At 39.3% G+C, this 11075-nt stretch overlaps 1 protein-coding gene and 1 pseudogene across 1 annotated transcript in view; one reads left to right on the top strand and one right to left on the bottom strand.

The window, feature by feature from the left end:
* The window catches only part of Acer3 (alkaline ceramidase 3), a 94204-nt gene that overhangs the window by 23786 nt on the left and 59343 nt on the right, over positions 1-11075 (top strand). The window lies entirely within an intron of this gene.
* LOC116104093 lies at positions 7636-8109 on the bottom strand (annotated as a pseudogene).

The raw sequence follows: 11075 nt of genomic DNA, 5'->3' as shown, positions 1-11075 counted from the left end.
TTTCCCTGAAAAGTTCGAAGACAAATTTCCTTGGCTGGGTGGCAGCCTCATGGCCCCATATGTTGCCTGTTGTTTTAGGAAGGGGAACTGGGGCTGCCCCCTCCACTGGTTTCCCGACAAGGTATTGTCTTGAAAACCTTTTTTAAATCTACAGTCTCTAGCCCAATGCTTCACTTTCCTACAACAAGAACAGATTCCTGGGGCAGTGCCTGACTGCTGCCTGTTTGTAGCTCCTAATTTCTTAGGGCAGTGATATTTAACATGACTCATACTACCACATTTGAAGCATCCTTTATTCTCCTGTCTTTGCGTCAGAATCCCTTGAACCATAGTTCCCCGCAATGCAGCTGCCATTGCCAGTCCTTGATTATAAGAAGGTCCGATATCTGCACAAAGGCAAATATATCCAGATAAATCCATCCTACCCTTGTGTGGCTGAATAGCAGCCTTACACGCTGCATTAGCGTTCTCATAAGCTAACTGTGTAATAAACAGACTGTCTGTATGAGAATCCCCGAGAATTCTGCTCGATGCTTGCTGTAATCTTGCTACAAAATTTTGAAAAAGCTCCTCTGGGCCCTGCCGGATAGCAGCTAGACTTCCACTAATCTCATCTTTCATAGGTAATTTAATCCAAGCTCGTCTCACTGTCATCGCAATTTGTGCATATATTCCAACAGGATACTCAATCTGCCTAACATTTCCTTCATACTGCCCTTCTCCTAGGAGCATATCCAGGTTCCATTCTGGATTACCTGACTGAGCATTCTGTGCAGCTGTTTTTTCACTAAATTCTCTCCATTCTGAACTCCAAAGCAGAAAATCACCTCCTTGCAGTATAGCCTTACATAAAGTTCTCCAGTCTTGAGGTGTTAAATTTGACTCCATTACATTATCCAATAATGCCTGTGTAAATGGGGCATTCGGACCATATTGAGCAACCGCACCTTTTAAATCTTTTATGACCTTAAATTCTAAAGGCTGATATTGTCTAATTCTCTCATTCTGCTGATCAAGCCTTTCCACCACAGGAAACACTAGCATTCCCAAAGTGTCTTGCCCATTTTCTCTAGCCTGATTAATTGCTTTCTCTAAAGGCGATTGACACGTCTCATAATTACTGTCCTTTCTTTTGCCTGATACCTCCTTAAGTTCATTCAACTCATTAGTTAATTTCTGCAACTTGATTTCAAACTCCAACTTACTTAATTGTAAATCTCTCTGGTCCTTCTCTCCTGTCATAGCGGACCTAGAATTAGCAGATGAAAGCAACTCCTCTCCACCAGACTTAGAAGTTCTGCTTTCTAAACAAATATTTTGAATCTCTTCTTTTTCCATATCTGAGCTTTCTGATTCCTGTGAGCTCAATTCACTTTCTGACACTCTATCTCTCTCCTCTATAATGTCCTTCACGAGTGCCCAAAGATGGAGAGTGAATTTTTCTGCCTGATTTTTCCTCAGAGCTTTTCCAATTTTTTCCCATGTTCTTTTATTCAAATCACTTACTTCATGAATCCATGGGAAACAAAATTCTATCTCATCTGAGAGATCTTTCAATGCATTTTTTTCCACCCTGATTCCTCTTGCCTGAAGCAACTTATTTATACTCTTATTGCTGCTTTTGACTCATTCAAACCCATACTGTCACTTCCCTAGGTGAATTAAAACGCCAGGTCAGCGCCAATCCAACCTAGCCCCATACCCTTCTTACACGGCAATACTTCTACAATATAAAAACAAGGCTAGGCCTAGCATCAAATTTGTCTACCGTGCAGAATGGTATACGACCTTTTATTCTTACCTTCTGAATTTTTAGGCAGGGCCCTGCTTTGACAGTGTGTCCCCTATAAATCCTCCATACCTGAGTCCACATTCAGGCGCCATCTGAAACTGCCCACAGTTTCATGAACGGGGTTCTCCTCAGTTAGGAGGAAATAAAGGACCTGGAAAGAGAGGGTTTGAAATGCAAGAGAAAACTCGAAGCCAAGTTGCGTCCCAATCAAGGCTCCATTTTACTGAGAACAAACAAAGGTTTTTATAATCACAGGGGAAACTGAAAACAAGTCTCTGGATTAACTGTAAAGAAAGTTCAGGTGCCAAAGTCTTCCAGGTTTAGAAGATCTTCAGAGGGCTGGCATACTCAAGCAGTGGGCGTGCTCAGGCGATGGGTGTATTCAGGTGGTAGGCGTGGTCAGGCGGCTTCTTCAAAGACAAACAGTCAACAGAGAGCATCTGTCTTAGCTCTCAGGTGTTAGCCCTCAAACAGAGGCTGTCAGGAGTCCGATGGATGACTGAAGTGAAGAGGGGATGTAACAGAAAGGACACAGATTTCATTTCTAGATCCTACACTGGGTGGCTCACAGCCACCTGTAATTCTAGCTGCAGAAGTATCTGACTCCTCTGACACCCATAGACACCAACACCCATAAACACACACCTATATACAGACCCATACATGTACACATAATTTAAAAATAAATATTTACAGAGTGGAGAGATGGATCAGCTCTTAAGAGCACTAGGTGTTCTTCCAGAGGTCTTGAGTTCAATTCCCAGCAACCACATGGTGACTCACAGCCATCTATAATGGGATCTGACGCCCTCTTCTGATGTGTCTGAAGACAATGACAGTGTACTCATATACATTAAATAAATAAATAAATAAATAAATAAATAAATAAACAAAACTTTACATATTAAAGATAACAATACTTTTTAAGCTGGGCAGTGGTGGCGCACGCCTTTAATCCTAGCACTTGGGAGGCAGAGGCAGGTGGATTTCTGAGTTCGAGGCCAGCCTGGTCTACAGTGAGTGAGTTCCAGGATAGCCAGGGCTACACAGAGAAACCCTGTCTCGAAAAACAAAACAAAACAAAAACAACAACAACAACAAAAAACAAACCAATACTTTTTAAGTTATGGAACCCACACTAGTAATCTTTGGGCATACTCAGAGTCTTGAAGACTAACTAGGACTCAGGAAAGTATTTTCCCTCTTGTAACTACTTTAAGTTTATTTTTAAAACTTTTGCTTGGTATGGTGGTTCAGAGGGCAAGCAAAAAGCACCTCTCGCTAAGCCTGACAACCTGAGTTTGACCTTAGACCCACATGGTCGAAGGAGGGAAAACTGAGTCCTGCAAATTTTCTACATTCAGGCCCCCTCTGTTTCCCTACACAAAGAAATAAATGTAAAACATTTAAAAAACTATTTTATATGTCTTAAGGTAATTTAGGAAATCATGCCAATGTAAAAGCTTTAATGAAAATAAACCATAGAAGTATAAACGGTATCCTTGATGAAATTTTAGTAGTATGAAATACTCCCATTTTATTAATTAAACAAATGCATCTTTTAAAAAAGATTCATTTTCATTTTGAATTTTAAGTACATATCCAAGTGTGAGTGCAGGGGCCTGAGGACCCAGAAGAGAAGCAGTCTGAAGAAAGTACCTATCCTCTGGAGTGGATTTATAGTTAGTTATGAACCACCCACTGTGGGTGCTGGGAGCCAAACCTGGGTCCTCAGGAAGAACAGTGAGTGCTCTTAACCACAGATCATCTCTCCAGGCCCTTACACAGTTCAATTATAAGTAAATGAAGAGTGAGTGAAAAAGTATGATGGTGTTAGAGTTGAAGTATGAAATTGTTACAGCAAATACATTTGGGAGAAAAGGATGACTCCATTAATTGTAACTGAATGCATCTAAAATGTCTATAGGTTAATTTTATTTTATTTTTAAATTTTTATTGGTATTGTTTTATGTGTATGGATGTTTTATGTGTATGCATATCTGTGCATGACTTGTGTACTTTGTTCTCCTGGAGGCCAGAAGAGGGCTTTGGATTCCCTTTGAGCTGGCATTACAGACAAGTTTTGAGTTACTATGTGGGTTCTAGAATTCAACTCACATCTTCTGGAAGAGCAACAAGTGCTTTTAGCCACTGAACCATTTCTCCAGCCTCAATATTTATTAGGTTTTAAGTATCTGGAGTACTGTATAAATTTGGTGTTAGTTTAATTTTCATGTAGGCTGTCTTACTTTTGTGTTCCATTATAGCAGCAGTTTTCAACCTGTGGGTCATGAATCCTGTGGGGGTTGCATATCATTTACATTATGATTCCTAACAGCAAAATTACAGTTATGAAGTAGCAATGATATAACTTTATGATTGGATCTCTACTGTAGTAAAGGGTCACAGCATTAGGAAGGTTGAGAACCACTGCTTTATAGTATCTTTTTAAAAAGTAACATGTGTGTGTGTGTGTGTGTGTGTGTGTGTGTGTGTGCGCGCGCACGCGCGCACACTCACCACAACATGTGTGGAGGAGAGAAAACAGCTTATAGGAGTTGTTCTTCCCTTCCACTGTGTGAGTCCCAGGAATTGAATTTATGTCATCAGGCTAGGAGTCAGGGCAAGTGTTTTTATCCTTTGTGTCACCTTGATGAGTCTGTAGTGCCTTTTACCGCTTGAGAGAATGAATGAACATAAGGCCATTGTTCTTGCATACTAACTCATATAGTGAAAAGAGATCTATGCAAGGTAATCTGAGCTGAGTGCTGGGTGAGGGGTTGGAACATTATGTGATGTAAGAAGAACAGCCAGTTTTCTGTAAGGTGGTTGGGAAAAACTTTACCTAATATCAGTAGACTTGAGCTGGGCTCTAAAAGTTTTAACTAAAATATAGGAAAGTTGAGATTTTCAAAATAATCATTTTCAGATTTTTCACATTTCATTTGTACTTCTTCCTTGCTTAACATGGTTTGAAAACTTCCTTCTTGACCTGTGGATAAATGTAATGACTTCATTTAACAAATATTCTTCTAGTGAGTTGAAGACCATCTTCTCTTGTCTTTCTGACTCGTGCAATCTGTTTCAAGTCCTTTTCACTGTTTAGTGTTCACTTGGAGCTTTCTAAGGCAGAGTTAGGTACACACAGTACTATTCTGCTGAGTCTCTTCCCTGCCCTGTAACCTCTTTTTTATCAGGTCAGATGTCCTTAGCCATGGCTTCTGTGGAGCTTTGGCTCCTCTCTTATCTCTTTACTTGGGTTTCTTCATAAGCCTAAAATCTGCTTCTAATGCAATTTAATATGTATATTTCGTTTGTATAGTTTATAGTTTTAAAATATTTAAAAATATGAAAAATACTTTTTATAAGCCAGGGTGGACTTATTTTTGTTTGCTTTACTTTTTCATTTTTAACTATGCACATTTGTTTGTGTTTCTGTGTGGGTATGTGTATGAGTGCAAAGATTCTTAGAGACCAGACGGCATTGGTTTTGTCTTGTTTTGTTTTGTCTCTCTACATAGCCCTGGTTGTCCTGGAGTAGACCAGGCTAACTCACAGAGATCCACTACTTCTGCCTTCCAAGTGTTCATATTAAAGGTGTGTACCACCATGCATGACCCAGAAGATATTATATATACTAAGACTGAATATATGCATGTAATGGTATTATCTCATAATATTTCTTTAATATGTAATCATTCAAATATTTTTCAGTTATAGATTGTCAAACTAAGATGTTAGCTAATAAATTGCCTCCATAGAACAGTATGTTGCCTACTATAAATTGGAGAGATTAAGTTTCAGCATCTTGCTGTCTCCTTCCAGCTCTGAAGTCCTAGGAATTTTTAGCATTATTTGGACATTCTATGAAAATATTTGGTAAAATGAAATTTGGGGAGAACTCCAGGGTTATGTTATAACTTTCATGCAGCTCACTTGCTGGCTGTAGGAGAGCTTTTGAAGTAGTAGTAAAGCACAATGGGTGTATTTTGCAGCTTTACTAAGTTTTAATGCTTCTATATATGAGCCTTAGCTCTGTGAGATGATTTGTATAATTGTAAATTCATCTAAACTCCAAATTACAGAATCTAGTCACCTCAGGGTCCTATGTATTTTGCCAGATACTGGGCAGTTAGCCTGAACACACTGGCTCCACCTACTGTCATGATGAGACAAAACATCTTGCTTGTATATCTTCATTCAGAGTTCTTTTCTAAATTTATCCTTTGTATGTTTTCCCTCCCTTCCTCCCATCCCTTAGCCCTCCCTCCTTCCCTCTCTACCCCTCTTTCTGTCTGTCTGTCTTTCTTTCTTTCCTTATATATTATTAGTTGCTTTGTAGACATTGTGACTACAATATATGACAGTTTGAAGATTTGTTTCGAGTTAGGCTCATTGTAGTAGGGTAAAGGCATGGAAGCCTGGGTGTGTGGTGGATCTAGAAGCAGAGTGCATGACAGAACGCAGGGGCTAGGCATAACCTTCAAGGACTTACCCTTAATGACCTGTTTCTACCAGCCAGGCCCATCTCCTACACATTCCAGATTCTCCGCAAGTAGCATCACCAGCAGGGGAACAAGGGGTCAGATAACGAGCCTGTGGGGGAGCCATTTCAGCGTCAAATCATAAAACCATACTTCAATATGTGAGTCTCTTTTGAAAAGAAAGACTTTACTAAGCAATTCTAGAATTACTAGAATATTGCCAACCTGGTCTATAAATTGTATTATATAAAGAGACTGTCTAAACTTTTAAGATTTTTTGAATTATTTATACTTGTGTGTGTGTGTGTGTGTGTGTGTGTGTGTGTGTGTGTAGAGAAAATTCATTCACCCATGAATGTGAGTGTAGAAGCCAGAGATTAACATTAGGTGTCTTCCTTAGTCACTCTCCACTTTACTGTTCTTGTTTTGAAATAGGACCTCTCATTGGACCTGGAGCTCACCATTTCTGCTAGATTGGCTAGCCAGTGACCCCCTGGAATCTTCCAGTCTCCACCCACCATTCCTAATTGCTAAAGTTATAGGTACATGCTATCACACCCAGCTTTTAAGTGGTATATGGAGATCTGAACTCAGGTCCCCATGCTTATAAAGAAAACACTTTACTTATTGAGCTATCTCTACAGCCCTTTTATAAAAGATTGTTTAATTCATTTAGATCTATATCCAAGGACAATGTTTTTATTTAATATTTATCATCTGTTGTGTGGTATGTGAATGAAATTTTTTTGAAGTAAATGTCTTTTTTAATTGAAAAGCTAACAAACTATTGAATGACAGTCTTCCCCCCAAACCACAAACAAGGTAGTAAACTAAATCTATAGGCAACATATGCAAAGCTGAGAAGATTACAAATTAAAAAAAAAAAAAGGCAAAACATGCCTCAGATCCAGTGAAGAGAGCCCAGCTGCATGCGAGCTTACCAGCAGCCTAAGAGGTCGGAGGACATCCACATGGTTAACTTCAAGTTGCCTTGTTACAGTTTCCGATTCATGAACAAATATCATGTTTTGTTAATTCTATTTCAGCATACTTCTCCTAAGTTGTTTTATTTACAATGCCAACTTTGAAAGGCTCACTGAAGTTAACTAGACAATGAACTAGAGGCAGAAATCACTTTACAGAAAGAGGGAAAGCCCAAAATGCCACTTTCTGCAGAGAACCATCATTCAGCTTTATTCAGAGTAATGGGGGGGGAAGGAAACTTCTGCTCATAGAAGAAACTCAGCCACGGGTCTGATCCGGACTGGAACTACACATGCAGAGAGGACAAGGCTGTGTTTGTCTACTGGTCTCTAATATTAACATTATAAACAGAGCAGTGCAACTAGCATTTGGACTCTAGTGTTCCAGTGACAGGCACAGCAGTGCACTTCTCTTGACCTGGGCCTCCTCCTCTTCAGTAAGGTCATTTTTTATATTGAAGGTTTTATGAATCTCCTCGGGAGTTTTCCCCTTAATCATATTGGCCACAGTATTGCAGATGACATCAAGCAAACCTTTGATGTCTACGTAGTCTGCAGCCAGAATAAGTTCAAAAAGTGTTCCTTGGTCAACTTTCAGGAATTCTTGGTCCCAAGCAGGAATGTCTGTCCACTTTTCTTTGTTCTCAGCATCCTCAGGAGGAGGAGAGTCATCCTTGTGCACCACGGAATGACCTTTTTTTAGAATTGCTGCATTAACATTTGGTAAAGGAACAGGATCATCATCTCCCTCATCATCCATCCCCAAATCTTCCAGCATGGTCTTGATGGTCACAGATTGTTTGACATTTTCTACATCAACTTTAAATATCTCTCTATCAGAACTCTGCATGGTGCTCGGTCTCAAGATTATAGGCCCAAGGCTGACAGACAGAGTTCACAACCACACAGAAGTATTAAGAACTATGTGAGTGAAAGTGTTTATTTCCAGAAAATAAGCTGTTTTTAATATAATGTTCTAGGCATTAACCTTAAACCTAATTAAGTTTTTAGCAGAAGTAATTTAGCATTTATTTTTATACTTTTCATCTTTTTAATACTTAAAATAATATGGCTATATTAAAATATATGGAGAAGAAAAGGAAAAATAGTATTTCACCCAAACTCCTACTTTTGTTGTGATTGTTAGGTAACCCTCGCCAGCCATAGTTGTGATCAGACACAATTGATGAAAATAGTTTAATTGTGCTAGATATCAATTTATTGCCTATTTTTTGTTCCGAATTCAGTATTCATTTTATACTATCTTTAATTGTTCCTTTGACAATTAGAAGGAGTTAAACTTTATCAGTGGAGGGCAGTAGGGATACAACACAGGAGGAAGGGCCTTTCTTTCTTGGTGTTTCTGTGGTGGCCTGGCAACTTCTTGGTCCAAGTGACATTAGTAGCATATAGCTCCTACAAGTGCAGGAAGCTTCTGTAGTACCCAGGTCCTGAAGTTTAGTCCAAAATACATAGTAGCCAATAGCTTTTCCTCACCCACTCCTGCTGGGTGGTCAGCTTTTACTGGCATCTTAGAAGGGGGATTTCTGATGGGTATAGTGTGTCTATTTTTGAAACAAGGTCTTACCTATTCCAGGCTGGTCACACAATTGTAGTAATATTTTTTAATATATAAATCCTGGTGGGGTGTTCTTGCTGCCCACCCCAAAAGTTTATGTTCCCGAATGAAACACACACACACACACACACACACAGCCTTTATATTTTGATATGCTTTAATCAGCTCAATGGTTGGGCCACTTCATAACCTTTATGCAATTAATATTCTATCTGGCTGCTCTGGACCCAGAGGGCTACCTAACTGGGCTAAACTCTCCTGGCTCCTTCACATGCTAGCTCTGCCTCTCTGTTCTCCTCTTTCTTAGGCATGGCATCTCTCCTCTCTTTCTCCCAGAATGGCAGATCCTCCTCTTTCTCCTCTCTCGGTCTCAAGCCCAGGAATCCTAAAAGTCCCACCTCTGTCTACCCTCCTCTGCCATTGTCTGCTGGCATCTTTATTTACCAATCAGAACCAACTGGGGTTCTTATGTACAGTGTCTTATGTGCAGACACTCATGTAAGCAGTTTTGGGTACTAAAATTAACCTTAGAATACAAGCAGCATTAGGCCAAACCCACTACATTGTGGCAGGATTTTCCCTGTCCAATTAATTTAAATTTTAGTGTAGCAGGAGGCCTATGATTCAACACAGAAAAGGGAGGCCGTGCTAAGAGTTGCAGAGACAGGGATTGCCGGAGGAGACAGGAGGAGAAAGAAACAAGATAGAGGGTGAACAGGATGATTTAGATTCCTCGTGGTTTTAAATAGCCACAGGTAGATGTAATATCTATAGGGATAGAATAATTGGGATAACTTGTCTAATCTAGGTGGGCAGCTTGTACCATTATCAACTGGCCTTGAATTTATTGTGTGGGCATCTTGTGTATTGAGAATTTATTGATATATAAATTTGACTGATTAGTTATAAGCTTCTAGAGTTTTGATTTTACTGGGTTACTGGGAGTTGTGATAGCTAACTGCGAAGTGGGTGGTCCTTACATGGTACTGGCATGGTAGTGACCCTCCAATGGGAACTTAGTGACCTGGGTGGAGAAATTTTAGAGCTTTGAGTCCGAGAGTCTCCACGAGATAAGAACAGGCCAGCCATGCCAGCCAGTACATAGCTGACCAGCCCACTGGGGCAGAGAGTAGCTGGTTGTAGCATGGGAACATGCCATTCTTTATTAATATTCCTGCAACACTACATTTCCTCCTTTTTGTCCAATTAAAAAGGTTCCTTTCTCTCAGACATACATTGAACATAATTATAACAATTATGTAAATCATAAGGTATGTTATACACTTATAATATCCAGTTCATCGTATTTGGCAGTTTAGATAAAGTATTGTATCATCTATCCTAACCTTAAGAATTTACAATTCTGTACCTCAATTGGGTTTGATTTTAACTTGCCTTACCAACTGAAAACCATCCTTTCAAATCTAGATCATCTTATCTTGCTAAATAACTTAAGTTCAATTATAAGTCTATAACTAGTCTTCAACCCCATCAAAGATCTGAGAAGGAATTAAATATTACCTGAGTATGTAGGTAACACAAAGACATAGCTTCCAAAATTTACACAATTTGTAGAGACAGCTGACAGCTGACAGACTCTAATTTCTTGTAACAGTGGAACATCTGTCTTCAGCCTTCTGGCCCAGAACCATCTGACAGAACTTAAGTGAAGCAGGAATTATGAAGGACTAGCTTACCCTTATCTTGGCTGAGTTTAGCAGTCAAGTATCCCGAATCTGTGTGTCCCTCTTTGGATAGTAATTGTCTAATTGTCTGCAGAATGAAATTAGGCTATTTCTTACCCAGTGGCTAGCTTGCCACAATTGAAGCAACTCCAGTTGGAGGTAATGATGCTCATATCTTCTTTGAAGTGAGAAGGGGGTACTGTCAGGAACATACATGTCTCCTAGTCAAAAGATCTATTAATAAGGAAATGATTTTAAGTGCCATATTCTGTGGATCTCTGATGCTTTTGAAGACTATCTAAGTATATATAGTATATCTGAACTGTTAAACCTTGACTACTCTTAGTTATTTACTATTTTAATAATTTGAAAATACTTTATTTAATCAGAATCTAATATTACAATGAGTTTACTGTCTGATCTTTAACTTGCATTCCTTAATCATCCTAAACAGTTTGTAATAGCAGCTATTAGAAGGACTGGGTCTAAGCCTTGTATTCTTTGTTTGTTTGTTTGGTTGGTTGGTTTTTTTCGAGACAGGGTTTTTCTGTG

Source organism: Mastomys coucha, unplaced genomic scaffold (assembly GCF_008632895.1).
Source record: "Mastomys coucha isolate ucsf_1 unplaced genomic scaffold, UCSF_Mcou_1 pScaffold21, whole genome shotgun sequence".
NCBI lineage: Eukaryota > Metazoa > Chordata > Mammalia > Rodentia > Muridae > Mastomys > Mastomys coucha.
The sequence above is the reverse complement of the archived record's forward strand: the minus strand, read 5'-3'. Positions and strand labels throughout refer to the sequence as shown.